This window comes from Acomys russatus, chromosome X, assembly GCF_903995435.1.
Source record: "Acomys russatus chromosome X, mAcoRus1.1, whole genome shotgun sequence".
Classification (NCBI taxonomy): Eukaryota; Metazoa; Chordata; class Mammalia; order Rodentia; family Muridae; genus Acomys; species Acomys russatus.
The window spans coordinates 49908786-49923966 of record NC_067169.1 but is presented as its reverse complement, the minus strand read 5'-3'; the positions used below and the strand labels follow the sequence as shown (position 1 = coordinate 49923966).

Below are 15181 nucleotides of genomic sequence, written 5' to 3'. Positions count from 1 at the left end.
ACAAGCTTTGAGACATGGTGAACTGAGAACTGGCTTATGTGCCCAGCAGGAAGAGTGACATTGGGCAGGCTGAAGCGAGTGAGGCAGGAATGTCTGTAGCCCCTGGCCCTAACCTCTGTGTCCAGATGTGCAGATTCCAGAGCACAACTGCCAGGAGTTTCAGCTGTTTTATTCTGCAGCTGGTGCTCTGGCCATAGCCGGGACAGGCCAGTTATGGCATTTAGTTGGCACAAACTGGATTCTATCTATATGAAAGCTCAGACTGTCTCTGGGGAGGTACAAGCTAGCTGATGCAAGCTGAAGAGTCAGGGCACAGGGTAAGCTCCAGACAAGAACCAGGCCTCACAGCTGTACCCACAGTTCTCCTGTAGAGAGTGTCAGAAAAAGGAGGGTGGTACTACAGAGTAGCATAGCACAAGACTGCAGAAACCAACGACCTATGTGTATGCGCCTACATGTATACAACTCACATACCATCGATCTTCTTAGCACATAGCTTTTTTTTTCCCCCCAGAGAGAAGGACCAAGGTGAAAAGCAGGGGTCCTGTAGCTCACGATCTATGAACATGGGAACATTGCATACATTCAGGAGGGAAGAAGCAGCAATGTCTAAGAGGATAATGCCTAAGTAGATTGAGGAAAAAAATTCTAATCAAGTCAGTTCCCCCTGCTTACTGCTTAAATCATCTTGGGCACCTTGCTTCCTTCTCTAAACTATGGTTGCCACATTTTTACAATGGAGATTAAAGACTCTCCTGCTAGAACAAGGCCTTCTGAATCAACGGAGCAAAGCACACAGGAGCTCACAGAGACTGAAGCAGCAAGCACGGGGCCTACACGGGTCTGCACTGGGTCCTCTGCATATACACTATGGCTTTCCATTTAGTTAGACTCTTGACTGTAAGAACAAGTGGGCCTCTGAATCTTTGCCTGCTCTTGGACTCTTTTTCTTCTGCTGGGTTGCTGTATTCAACTTCGATTGTGATAGTTCTTGCTTCATCTTATCAGATTTTATTTGGTTGTGATTCGTTGTTATCTCCTAGAAGCCTGTTCTTTTTTAATGAGAGACAGAAAGGGAGTGGATCTGGAGTGAAGGGGAGGTGGGGAGGAACCGGGAGGAGTAGAGGGAAGACTATAATCAGGATATATTATTGTATGAGAAGAGATTCTATTTTTTTTTTTTTTTTTTTTTTTTTTGGTTTTTCGAGACAGAGTTTCTCTGTGTAGCCTTGGCTGTCCTGGACTCACTATGTAGACCAGGCTGGCCTCGAACTCACAGCGATCCGCCTGCCTCTGCCTCCCGAGTGCTGGGATTAAAGGTGTGCGCCACCACGCCCGGCTGAGATTCTATTTTTAATTAAAAGTAAAAAAAAAAAAAAAGTAATCTCCTGCTGAGTTCCTTGGTTACCATAGAGGTGGTAACCTTTGGTGGTGGTTCTCTTCCTCCTCCTCCTCCTCCTCCTCCTCCTCTTCCTTCTCTTCCTCCTCCTCTCCTTCCCCTTCCTCTTCCTGTTTGTTTTTGTGCTGGAGATAGAATCCAGGGCCCCATTTTTCTGGCTAGACAAGCACCCTGCAGTTGAGCCATACACCCACAGTCTTCCTTCACTGGTTTTAAATGTGACAAATAAAAGTTATCATCACAGAGGGCTAGTTTGGTTAAGGCTATCTGAACTTTGTAACGTCATAAGACTTTAAGACACATAGGTGTCCTGTGTTTGAGAAGAGAGAGCTAGGAGGAAGAGATAAGGCGCTAGGCAACTATGCTGCACGAGGTAATTAAGGCTTCACTCAGACAACAGCATGAACCTTAGTCCAGGGATGGTTACCCCTCTCCTATTTGTGCCTTAAATTAAGGTCCTTCAGCCTATAGATACTCAGTGGTCCATGGAAGAGATGCCCAGGCTCCAGATTCATCTGTTGGGGGGGATGATCTGATGTAAAAAATAGCCTTTTTATTTAGACAGAAAAGGGGAATTATTGGAGGATTGTCTGATATATTTTGATGCTAATTAATAAAAAGCCATCACACCTGGGGAGGGTAGATGAACTAGGTGTGGCTAAGGTTCCAGGGCTTGGAGAGACAGAGGAATCCTGGGAAGGAGAAAGAAAAAGACCAGAGGAGAGAGGAGAAGTAGGCCTCCATGGGTTAGATGGAAGAAAAGCACATGGCCTGCATGGATGGAGATTTGGCCCAGATGAAAAACATTAGCAAGATTATGGATGGGAGGTAGCTTGATAGAAATTATCAGAAACAGACGGCATGGGATTGGGGCAGGTATCCCATACCTGCCGCACCATGGGAAGTAGTTTAGGGGATTAATATCTGCCCCACCCCAGGTTAACTAAGGCTATTTTAAAATATAAGAGGTGTCTGTGTCTTGATTGATTGCTAGCAGGTTTTACTGAAGTAATACTAATTATAGGCCTGATAATAAACAATTATTAGGCAATATTGATTAATTTAAAACTACATTCATCCTTCTCTTTCTTAACCAAAAAGTCCATCTCAGGCCTGGATACCAGGTAAGACAATGGGCCCAAAGCAAGGAATGAATAAATGTCACAAGGACTGATAGGAAAATGTCTCTTGTTAGTTACTGCTCTTGGATATGCCATTTCTCCTTCAGCTTCTATTCTAGGTATGCATCAGCTCCTGAGGAGATTTGAAATGTACCCTGGCCCTCCCCATGACTGATTATAGTAGAATCTTTTGGGATAAAGTTGGTTTTCATTTGCTTATTCGCTTCTGTGAGTTCTTCAGGTGGTTCTGAAGTACAGGAAAGATAGAACTTCTGCCCTAATAGTCTTGGCCAATGAAGTAGACACACACACACACACACACACACACACACACACACACACACACACACACACTATCCTGGAAAGGTGTTCTCCAGAGCCCAGAATCAAACCACTGGCTGAAGTTTGCTCCAGGCCTTAGGGTATGGGCAAGAGGGTACAACCAACACTAACATGAGTGCCTATGCTGGGGAGAGGGGCAGGAGTCTGTTGGGGGCTTGTGAAAGTTGATGAAACCATTTGCTGACTGTTCCTGTCTTTCGGCAAACATGGTGGTCTCCTTTACCTTACTTGTCAGCTTCCTGTTTGGGAAGACATCTTTCCCATGGCCCTTGTAATAGGTTGGATACCTCTCAAGCACAATCTGGTATCAACACTGGTCTCTTCCACTTTTAATGTGAACAGGAGGAAAAGCTAGAATCCCAAGGTTACTGGAATACCACAGTCTATGGAACAATGTAAGTTCTCAGGGTAGGCTCTGTGAAACTAAGCTGAGACCCTGTGTTGGGCTAAGAGAGAGAAGCCGGGAGTGGAGCTACATAACACTACAGACTCTGCCACTGAAGCTGGGAGATGCTAAGCTCTGCCTAAATTTTCCTCAGTTCATTCCTCTTGGCTGATCCAAGGTCCATTTCTTGTTTTCACACACCCCTACCCCACCCCAGAGAGAAGCCTTTTCAAGACAAAATAGCCTTGGAAGGGGACGTTTTGGTCAGAAGCTACCATCCTTGACATCCCCAAATGTTTATGGGTAGTTTCATGTCCTTTATATGGACACACTTTACCCACCTAGCCTCTGAGGTCGGCACCATAACGTGACTCTTAGCGGTATCACCTCATTTCAATTTGCACAGGTTAACAACTGTCCTGAGAGAAATGTTGTGACAGGTGACAGAGCTGATTTCCCTACTTCTCCAGGACAGAGACAAAGGGGGTGTTCACTGAACTATTCTGCAGCCACTGACACTTCCCTTCTTGACCATGAGGTGGCAAAGGGTAGGTAATTCCCTGCCTACTGAAAGGCCCAACCAGTCCACAACACTTTCTGCTATTGCTGCTCTTAGCTGAAATTGCCACTCTAACTCAATTCTGGCAGGGAAAGGAGGCACGGGGAGGAAGGGAGACCAAAATAGCTCCCATCCCACATTCCAAACTTCACTGGAGGGGCACCGCAGCAAGAGCCGCTGTATTTCTGCCGGCCTACTTTGGCAGTACTAGACATTGGCTGGCTTCCTGCTTGCTAGGTCGCAGGGCAGAACTGGGGGCCCTGTTGCACCTGTTCAGATGCCAGCCTGAGTCCCTGCCGGAGCTGCAGCTGGATGCCAAGCTCCTGGGCCCATGTGAGCATTACTTGAGGAGTTTTCCTGTCACAGAAGTAACCCACAAAGCAAACGGCATAGGAAGGCTGTACGGCAGCAGGAAGTAGCAAGCCCTCAAGCCACTACAGTTTCTGGCCAGTTTGTGTGCATGTGCAGAGACCCTCTAATGTGCCTGTCCTCTGACATTTCATGTCTGCACCTGCTCACAGGGTAAAACTTGGAGTCCTTACCAAAGGGATTCCCATCTGGGGACAAATTCCCTTCTCATCTGACAATGTCTGGAGACATTTTTGGTCATCCCAACCAGATGTTGGGGGAGGGGAGCCTAACATGTTCATTTCAATCTTGCCAAGAGGGCCTCAGATGCCTCAGGCAGCCATATCTACCTTGAGAGATGTTCTGGTGGTGAGGTAAAGAATACATACCTAGCCAGGTGTGGTGGTGTATGCCTTTAATCCCAGCATTCAGGAAGGCAGAGGCAAACAGATGGCTGTGAGTTCGAGGCCAGCCTGGTCTACAAATCCAGTCCAAGACAGCCAAGGCTACACAGAGAAACCCTGTCTCAAAAAGAAAGAAAAGAATATATACCTCTGTCTGTTAGTGGTGGTCCCTTGACTTTAGAGAGATGGATGGCAGCTTTGGTATGAAAAAAATACACACACACACACACACACACACACACACACACACACACACACACACACACACACACGGGACCACCCAAACACAGTGCTGTTGATCCTCTCCCATTCCCTAAAGTGGTGGTTTGAGTCTTGTGCTAGCCATGAGTAAAAAGACTCACATGATCTCTGAGGTTAAGTAAATCCTGGCTCACTGGAGCTGTTTGAGAATCTGGGTCCAGAGACAGCCAGGCCTGTGGTCTCCTAAACTAGTAATTGACACAGTAGGGCCAAAACAGACAGCTGACATTCCTGCCCAGTCCAGGGCTTCCCTGTGACAGTGAAGGTCAAAGCTGCCACCTGCTCTGCTACAGTTGCTCTACTAGCTTTCTTGTCCCCAAGGGCTACTGTCCTCCAACTCAGTCTTAGGTGCTCTGACAAGGTGAGAGGTGACAAAGAAAGACATTTGTTGTAATAAGCTATGTGCTATTCACCCAGTCCAGTCTCCAGCCTAGAGGCAAGAGATGCCAAGCAAACTAGTCTAAGGCAGACGCTAGACCAGTAGTAACTGCCCTCTACTGCAGACCGGGTTCAAACCTTTGGGTTGAAGGTCAGGCATACCACCTTATAGCTTTAGCTCCCTTACCCACTGTGTGTAATTTTAGGGAAGCCACTACCTCTTAACCTAGTTTCTCATCTTGTCGTGGCTATTCCCCAACCCCTAGAGTCAGAGCTGCAAATGACATTGGGTGGTTCAGCAGGGGAGCTGTCCCGGATAGTGCAGGAAGCTGCATTCGGTCTTAGGTCCTCCAGGAGGGAATGGAAGGGAAGAATTCTGCTGATGTTCTTGCCTCAAAAACCATCCAACACCTTGTCCTCCTCTTTCCTCCTACATATTGAGTCATCAGCTTCTAACAACTCCCGCTAACTGGCCAGATTTCCCATACACGACTATGTTCTAGAGTCTCATGCTAGAGTACTTCAGCCCTTGATGTTTCTAGTCTCCAGTCTCTGTCAACAGGCTACCCTACCAGCTTCTTCTCCCAAAAGTCCCAGCCCTAAGCTGACCATTCTTCTATTCTGCAGCGTAATTGACTTCTCATTGCCCAAAGCCTAGAGCAGAAATCAGCCTGCTTCTAAACCGTCACACAAGCTCGAGACTAGACCAAGCATTCCAACTGATGAATCTCCCCACCTCTCAACATCCATCAGCATGTGAGGCTGGCTTCCCCATTTGACTGGTAGCTAGCTCCATTTCTCTGGGTCCTATTTGTTTCCATGCTCCCAAAGGCAATGTGATAAAGGATACTGAATGTTCTGGTCAACGCCCAGACAGGAAGCTCGGCTTCCCAACCTAACAGTGTATTTGCTTCTGGCTCCAGCTCCTCTTCTGTTATCTCTCTCCACAGTCATTCAACAGGACTGAGCATCTACCTTGAAGCCCACAGCTGCCGTACTTGAAGCCGCACTGTTTAGCAGAACATCAAGCCCCAGAGCAGAAAGCAAAGCCTCAGGAACATCCAGGGATGAGAACAGAAAATGAACTCTGCCTAAGGGTGGAGGCATTCTGTCCTGGGGGAGCTATTAGCTCCTCGACTTGAGCTTAAGTATGGGCAATGAAGTTCACCTGAGATGTTCACGAGAACTCATTACCTCCTACTTCCCTCTCCTGGCCTACAAAACCTTGATGTTCACTTATTCTGACCATGCGCCACCACCTTTTCATCCTACTCCCCTTGCCTATTTCCCTTTCCTTTTGCTAAAGCCAAATATAAACTCCGGGCAGGAAATGCCTTAAAGTAGACTGGCCCCACCCTAGGATCCAGGAAAAAAAAACTGTCTCAGACAGAAAGGAAATGGGCTTGAAAGAAGTGGCCTCTTCAAGAAGCAAGCAGACACAACCCCTCCCCTGAGCCCTGCAGGCAGCCAGAGAGAGAGAGCTGTGGTGTGCACATGGCTAGGGATAGGACTGACAATGTGAGTGCTTGGGCCATGGTAGAGTCATAGGAAGAAGAACTCCAAATGGTGAGTTTGTGAACTCCACTGTTTGAGGCCTACAGGAAGAGCATTGTAGGATAAGGTGGAAAGAGTAAGGCTAACAATCTGAAGATACAGCTTTCAGTCCTGATTTTGCTCCTTGCTGATGGACTCTGCTCATTAATGGCAATATGTGTGATACCAACTTCAACTATTAGCAACAAGGAATAACAGACAGTAATAGAAGCAACAGAACAGTTGCTGCGTTTCAGGCCAAGGACTGCGCACTGATGACGTTCCTTGGGTTGTGTAATTTCCTGGTGCCTTGGTGTCCTTATCTCTAAAAGGGATATAATCACAGAACCAACATGATGTTTTTGTAAAGATCAAATGAGATAACAGCCCACTTATCCTGTGTGTGTGGTGAATGGTATGAACATGGGTATTTGGGGCATATCACTGGCGTCCCTCCACTGATATTACTGACCCCAACCTACCCACCCTCCCACCCCCGCCCCTGCACATTCCATGCCAATGCGCGAGCACTTGGATGCACAGTATGAAGCCTTAGCCTGAAGTAGTTCCCATCCATGGGATGAGCACTAGATCATCTCCCACTCCATTTGGTGGTCGCAACAACCCTGTCCAAAGCAAGTGATGCCTGTTGCACAAACATAAAACTAAGCCTATGGAAGATCAGGTGTCTTCTACAGGTGTACAGACGGGGCCAGAAATCTGCCTACCTGCCAGAACACTTCCTGTTAATGAGCTCCCATTTTTATCCTGTCTTAGTAACCCCCTCCCAAACCAGCCCTTGTGCCCTGTAGGTGTATTCACGGAATGGTACCTACTTAGTACCAGGCCCTGTGCTGGGCACCAATGTCTGAAAACACAACAAAAGCTGAGCTTGCCTGGTGTATTTGGTCAGAGATATCTGGCCCACCCTACTCAGGAAGGCAGAGACTGAGACAAACTGTCCTCTGAGAGAGACACCCATGATGCTTGTTTTGGAGACAAGGTAACACGGAGCCAACTCCAAAGCAGGGGACCTGGCAGCTAGTGCAGCCTAAGGAAGGAAGTTTGCAGCCCCCAAAGTCTGAGAAGGGTAAACTTGGTGGGGGTGGAGAGGCTAAATGTTCAGGACAACTCCCCCCACCCACATAATCCTAATACAAGCATGGGCTCCGTGAGCTGGAAGGCTCTCATAAGTGTTAATCTGCCCAGGCTTCTGCCTGCCCCTATCCACCCACACTTTCTAAATAATGCAACTCGTTGTCAAGACAGCACATTAAAGTGTCTCTTCTCCCCCCATCATGACACCCAGCACCCTGCTCCCTACTCTCAGAGCTACAAGGTGCTAATAAAGTAGACCAAGTGCTGATGCCAGGACCACAACCCCCCCCCCCACACACACATCCCTCCCTCAGGCCCCTCCCAACTCCAGCGAGGCTCTATTTTAGAGTCTTTATCCCCATTACTTCATGGTTTTCCTCTTTCTACCTTGGGGAGGGGGGCAGTGGAAGTAGGCAAGCAGTCTAGGGCCTGACTACCCAGAAAGATAAGTTGCTTCTGGATATGTTGTGCACTTGGAGGGAGAAGAGAGGCCCAAACTTGTCGTGCCCTTCCAAGCCTTGCAAACATCAAGGAAAAGAGTAAGCCGTTAAGATGATAGGAGGTGTAATCAGAATATCTGCGTCCTCATTTTTTTGTTTGTTTGTTTGGTTTGGTTTTTTTTTTGTTTTTGTTTTTTGAGACAGGTTTCTCTGTGTTATCTTGGCTGTCCTGGACTTACTTTGTAGACCAGGCTGGCCTCGAACTCATAGCGATCCACCTGCCTCTGCCTCCCGAGTGCTGGGATTAAAGGCATGTGCCACCACGCCCAGTTTGCGTCCTCGTTTTTATCACTCCTCAGTTATCTGACATTGGGCATGACCCTTCTTCAGTCTCTCCTTACTCATCTTCTTTATATGTAAGGGCAGGGAAATTAATAGTTCTACCTGCCTTATGGAATTGTCACAGGGGCTAAGTATGGTAAAAATGTGTCAAATGACCATAGCAGAGGTCACTATTATTGTTATTACCATCATTGCCACAGCCTGTTGCAATGTCACAACCTTAAAGTACAGAGAAATTTTCTAGATGTGGTAGAGTCTGATGTCACAGAAAAGTCCAGACCCAGTGCGTGGAGGTGGTATGCTGGAGCCCTTCGTAACTCTAGATCAGTGAAAAACAGCCAAGTTACAAGCTGCACAAAGTACTACTTGCCAACAATCACACAAAGATTTTGTTTATTTGATCAGAGTGAATACTAAACAACCGAGGGAGGTAGGTACAGGTCTCTTCATTGTTGGCAGATGCCACCCAGGGCTTTGTACAAGAATATCAAAGCAGAGATCACGTTCTTCACCAACACCCTCTTGCTCTTGTGTTCATGCTCTGCTCTATGTGGGGCCTTTCCCACACTGCATTCTTTCTTTTCCTTTATTTCTGTTTGACAGGGTCCTATATATCCCAAGCTCACATCAAACTTGCTACACAGTTGGGGACAAACTTTCAACTTCTGATCCTCCTGCTCTACATCCCAAGTGCTAGGATGAAGTGCACATCACCACATCCTGTTTACGTGAGGTACAGGGACTTGAACCCAGGACCTCTTGCATGCTAGGCAAGTATATTATCAACTGTGCTACATCCTCAGCCTCTATTTTTGCCCATGGAGAAGGTGATGCTGGGGTACAGGCTTCGTGAACCAATTGTTTAGAACCAAGCTCTTCCGACAACATCTCTGACCTCTATGCAGCCTGATTTGACCTCAGCCTGGAGCAAAATGGTGGGCTAAAATTACGTACCTCAGACAGGCCAGTCTATGGCCGGTCCAGAAAAAGGACAGGAAATCCCAGGCCACCTCCCCTGGAGGTTGCTCCTTCTACCAGGGTAACAGAATTGTAGCCCAGGCAGAGGTTCCTCTGTGGGGAGGGCACTGCCTAGTCAGCTCCAGCTGCCTGCCTTGGCTGCCAGGTGTGGTTTGAGGAAAACAGGGAGAGCTGAGCATCAGGAGATATGGATTCCAAATCTTGCTTCACTGGAAACTGTTCTCTTGTCCTCCTGAGTCTCAGCTGGGGACTGCCAAGGATCACACCGAAGGGATCAGGGCGGCTACTCTGCCAGGCTACTCTGAGAACACAGAGGGATGGTGGACGTGAAAGGGTCCTGGAAACTAAAGAAACGGGAATGATTGCTAGCCACAGGAAGGAATGACTGAGTTGGCATTTCTCTCGGCCTGATTCACTCTTACAGTCCCCACCGTAGGCATGGCTCACACCCATTTCTGTCTTCGCTATTCTCTAAAACGCTCCCTTTCCTTCCTCCCCACCAGTTGCCGAGGGCAAAGGGACAGAGAAGCACAGTGTTCAAGCCCCCCCCCACTCACCCAGGCTACATTATAATCAGCACATTTAGCCGAATACCTACTATCAAACAGCGTTGTCGTCTGTCAAGAGAGAGGACACCAAGGGAAAGGTCTTGTTTTCCAAGGGTTTCCCAATTTGGAAATCTGGTTGGACCTGAACAACAAATGACTTAGATAGGTTTGTATTAGCTGTCTTGGCTCAAGATCCTGGGGGCTTAGTGTCTGCCCATTGGGATCACCAGCGAGGGATTATTGTGATGGTTATCTTGAAAAGTTCAGAGTAAAAATAAAGAGAGGAGAATGGGGGCCCATTGGTAAAAGGGCTACAAACAGTAGCACATAGAGGGGGCCATGATGCAGCTAAGGAGGGTGTTGACTCAAGCCCAGAAGGAATATTTGCAGGAGCTGAGCTGTTTCGGCTGGTGAAAACACAGGGGTGTGTGCTCAGTCTTCAGCCTTCAGATGTTCAGAGAGAAAGGAAGGTTCTAGTTAGTTCCAAGGAGCAGAACTGGGTGTCAGGGCTAGAAGCTTCAAGAGAATACTTTTAAATTTAACAGGAGACATCCTGTTGCAGTCATCCCCTTGATGGGAAACAACAGCTTGCAACTTACACTGCTCCAGGATGCTGAAGCCAGGGAAATAGTAACTATATAAGCCCAAGGGGGAGGGATGCTAGCTTCAGAAGGTGTGGCATCCTGTCCTCCAAAGGCCATTCTTCCCTGGACTGTTTGCATACCTAACCTCTAGGGGAGATTGTGAGGAAAAGAAAGAAAGAGGCCAAGCCTTCCCGGATTCCCACCGAGTTCTGAGATCTCAGGAACACCTTGGGCTCATACTCCCCAGAGGGAAAAGTCACTCATTAACTTGTGGAGGAATGGGTCAGAGGGAGACCTCCTAGGACAGATGCAAACATGGGGAGGAGCTAGGAAACAGGCTGTCGGTGCCTAGGAGAACTCCAGCTGTGGCAAGTCCAGGACTCAAACAGCCCAACTTGAGCTGGGCCTGGCTGAATGTATAGCCAGCCCTACATCAATAAGCAAGAGGTGTTAAGTGGGAAACACATGCTTCACAGCTGGAAGGGAGCTGGGAAATCCGGAGTCCAGGTACCTGCCCCAGCCAACATACAGATGTAGAAAATTGAGGCCCCTGCCTGAAGTCACTCAGAGACAGAAACAGAGGCCAAGTTCCCAGCTCTACTAGACACACAGGGGTCATTACATAAATGTTAATTCCTCTGTTCCTTCTGAAACTATAGAAAAGTGAGTGTGGCCTAGAACTTTCTAGCTTGTGTCTGGGTTCTGGCCTGGCTCTTCCCACTAGACGTTTTCTTCCACACCAGGCTCTCAGCTAACTGGCTGTAGACACCTGTCTCCCTCTCTGCTCCCCATCTCAGCAGCATTTGGGATTGGACATTTAACCTAAGTAGGTGTGAGAGCTGAGACATAGCTCTAGCTCTCTTTCTGTTTTTGTTTTGTTTTGTTTTTGTTTTTGTTTGAGGCAGGCTGGTTTGTTGTCTGGATGATTTTTGAACTGAACTGAACTTACTCTGCAGTCCAGGCAGGCCTTGAATGTCTGAGTCTTCTGCCACCGCTTCCTGAGTGGCTAGGATTGCAAGCTTCTGCTACCAGGCTTATTTCTGGTTCTTTTAAGCTACTGGAAATACCCTGAGCCCTTTCTGACTCTAATGCCTACAAAAGCCCAAACCAGACCAAAACAAACAAACAAACAAACAAAATCCCAAAAAAACCCAATCACATCTAATCTGAGTATGTGTACTTCAAACAATGGGAACTTCTGTTCGTTCAAACATAGGATGGAAGGGCAGATTTTTAATTGGCTTCAGCTCTCATGACTGGATATTCATCGGTTTCCCTTCCTGGAGGAGGTAAAGGTTTAGGATGGGGTTCCTTTAAGGCTTAGAGTGGACAGGGAGTTAGTTAATGGCCATCCTGTAGAGGTGACTTTCCAAGGTGGTTATTATGTGGCTCAATCATTAACCAAGCAGTGGCAGGACCCTAGGCTTGTTGGAACGAGGCCATTCCTTTCCCAAGGACAGCCCAAGAGCAAGAAGTTGTAGTCAGGCAGGACAATCCTGGGGTCTTTCTCACCCTGACAAGCCAGCCAGCAATGGAGTAGGTGAGGGCAGAGGCCTCTCCCTGCCCACACGGGGCTGGCCCGGAAATGGAGGAAGTCAGCACCCCCTTAATGGGGAAGGAGGGAAAAGAGAGAAACAGTGAAGGGTTTTTATCATAAATGAAAGAGGAAGCTCCAAGCTGGGCCTTGGTGATTAGATGACAAGCTGTAAAAGACGCTCATCCTGAATGCATCCTGTTTTGCTTCAAATTGGCCTCGGGGTCCCAGAGCTGGGGAGGGGCTTGGACAGAGAGCAGCCTCCCAGGAATTCTCCCAGGCCTCCTGACCTCAAACTCTTGGGTGGCCCCCGAGCACAGAAGGCAAGTGAGAATTAAATCTCTCTTTTGCTACTTGAGGAATGAAAGCATGGCATTTCTGATGGCTATAAGAACCTTCTACAGGTCAGCCTTGGGATTGGGATCCCAGAGGCAGTTAACCCCTGCTGCTGGCAGGGTGGCATCTGTAAAACGAAGAGTCCAGGCTCTACAATCCCTCTAGCCTCTCTTCTACAGTTCAGATTGAATGTCACCCACACTCCTCAGGCACCTTCTCTTTAGCAGGTTTCCCCCACCCCATGAACTCTAGGGCAAAACAACTTGAAATGTGAATATTAACCAAACTCTTGGTGACATCAAGGGACTAGGTTTTGTTATGACACTGATATCGTGCATATTTTGTTGCAAGTCTTTATCTTTTAGAAAGATATATTAAAATATTTTTGGATGAATTGATAACATGCCTGAGATTTCAAGTAACAAGAAACAGGGTGGGGTAAGTGAGACTACCTTCCTTGAGACCTAATTATACACTAATTGCTTCTATTTTTAAAATATGTTTAAAATTGCTTAGAATACTTTTAAACTCTCAATGGGGGGTGTTTCAGGCCACCAACTCCCTAAACTGGAGGGTGGATTTCCCAAAGGTGTGTGTTATACCTGTGAGTTCTCCATGAAGACTAGTGCCAAGCCTGAATTTGATGACTAATTATCTACAAGGCAGTTTGTAGGTTTACAAAACATTTAGCTATTAATCCCCTCATTTAATCTGGTGAAGCGGAAAGCACAAAGAAACTGAGGGTTGAAAGTGTTGAAGAGACTGGATTTAGGTCTCTGTGTGCCTAGCCCTCCAATCCCTTGTTTTTTGTTCTATGACACCCTGGCCTGCTAAGGAACTTAACATTGGTTTCTCAGATCGCTGCATGTGGCTGAGGTCAACAGGAACAGCAACTGCTCAGCATGCAAGTCCCTAGGATGGAGGGCCACCAGAGGAAACTCAATACAGACAGTCAGCACTTCAGACTTGTGACTATGGTGCAGCCTGGGGGCCTCTAATTCACTGACTCATATCTCTAAGGGCCCATGTACACACACACACACACACACACACACACACACACACACACACACAGAAGCACCGAGCCCCACCCCCACCCCTAGTCACAACTGATCAAAGCATTAATAAAGCCTTGCCACCACCAACCACCTGACCTGATGGTGCTCAAACATCTCATTGGGGGCTGTGGGGGGCAGGGAATATAAAACTCACCAATGGTTAGGGGTGTATCTTAGTACTAAAGTGAGTGCCCAGAATGCACTAGACCAAGAGTTCCATCCCCGTACCCCAACACCAAAACAAAACAACCCCCACCACCAGATCCTCACAGGACTGATATTGATGGACACATGCCTCCTATTGCAAACCCTGAAATCTTTGACAAACCCCGCCCCCTGCCCCAACTGAGCAGCTAAGTGGCCCAAGGCCATAGTTTGATCCTACTCAAACTGGGAGCTCAAAGAAAAAGCTCTCTTTTTTACTTAAGAATAAAGTATCTCCTTCTTTCATCTGAAGACTCCTTTTCCATCCTTCCCCAAGAACTTGCCATTCACGGAACCCACCGTATGCATGGCTGGACCACAGGGCTTCAGAAATTAGCTAACAAAGGGCAAAGAAGCACCACAGCCAGACATTGCCCCTCCTTCTCTTGCTATTGTGTCCTTGCTGCTGTCCTTATACCTGGCTCCAGACTCCCTGTGCTCCCATTCCAATCTGTGGTCCCCAATATATATATATTTTTAAAATTCAATACAGATGGAGAGCAATAGATGATAGAGGGGGTGATTATGAGCAGTGTATAATAGCATGTGTGTATGGAAATATTCCAATGGCATTCATTATTTCAAACTAAAAATTAACACAGATAAGACAGAAGGTCAAAGTTTGGGCCTCTTGGCACCCCTTTACTTTTTCTCCTCTCCCCCAGCTTTGGAAGTATTAAGGCAGTGCCCCATGGCCACTTTGCCATCTTTACATCTCCAGATACCATCTCCTGGCAGCCTCCGCGCATGGCAGAAGAGGCCTGCAGATGCGCACAGAGATTTGGTATTCTTCAAAGAGCTCTTTGCAGTGTGGAATGAGGGCAAGCGAGCAGGGGAGAGCAGCCTCTGTTCAGTATGGTGTTTCTCAGCTCTAACTATAGAGGTTCAAGGAGCGAAATTCCAAGTCCGGAGGCTGGATGAAAGGCCAAAGCTCTAAAGTAACAACCAACACCAGATACCCAGCGAAATGGCAACTACGCCTTCAGGATAAAAACTTTATCCCCTACCCCTCCCAGACATACATGAGCCTCCCCATCCCAGTCTTCCTCTCTCCATCACTCACCTAGACACCACCTCTGCCTTGGGCTGCCTACCTCCAGTTCCCAGAAAAGAATGTCTCCCTTTCATTCCAGGAAGGTGAAGGCGACAGGAAAGCCAGACATCAAGGATACAGACGGCACAGGCAGAGACTGCAACCCTTAGAGTGGGTGTGAGCGCTGGTGGTGCAACAGGAGTCAGGGTTTGAAAATAGCCCTGGGTGATTCATTATCCTTCCCTCCCAGGATTACTAGGTGCTCTGAGTGAGAACCAAGCAAACCAGGACACCAG

General features: G+C 47.6%; 1 protein-coding gene across 6 annotated transcripts in view; it reads right to left on the bottom strand.

Moving 5' to 3' along the window:
- Stard8 (StAR related lipid transfer domain containing 8) overlaps positions 1-15181 on the bottom strand; it is a 75258-nt gene that overhangs the window by 17203 nt on the left and 42874 nt on the right. The window lies entirely within an intron of this gene.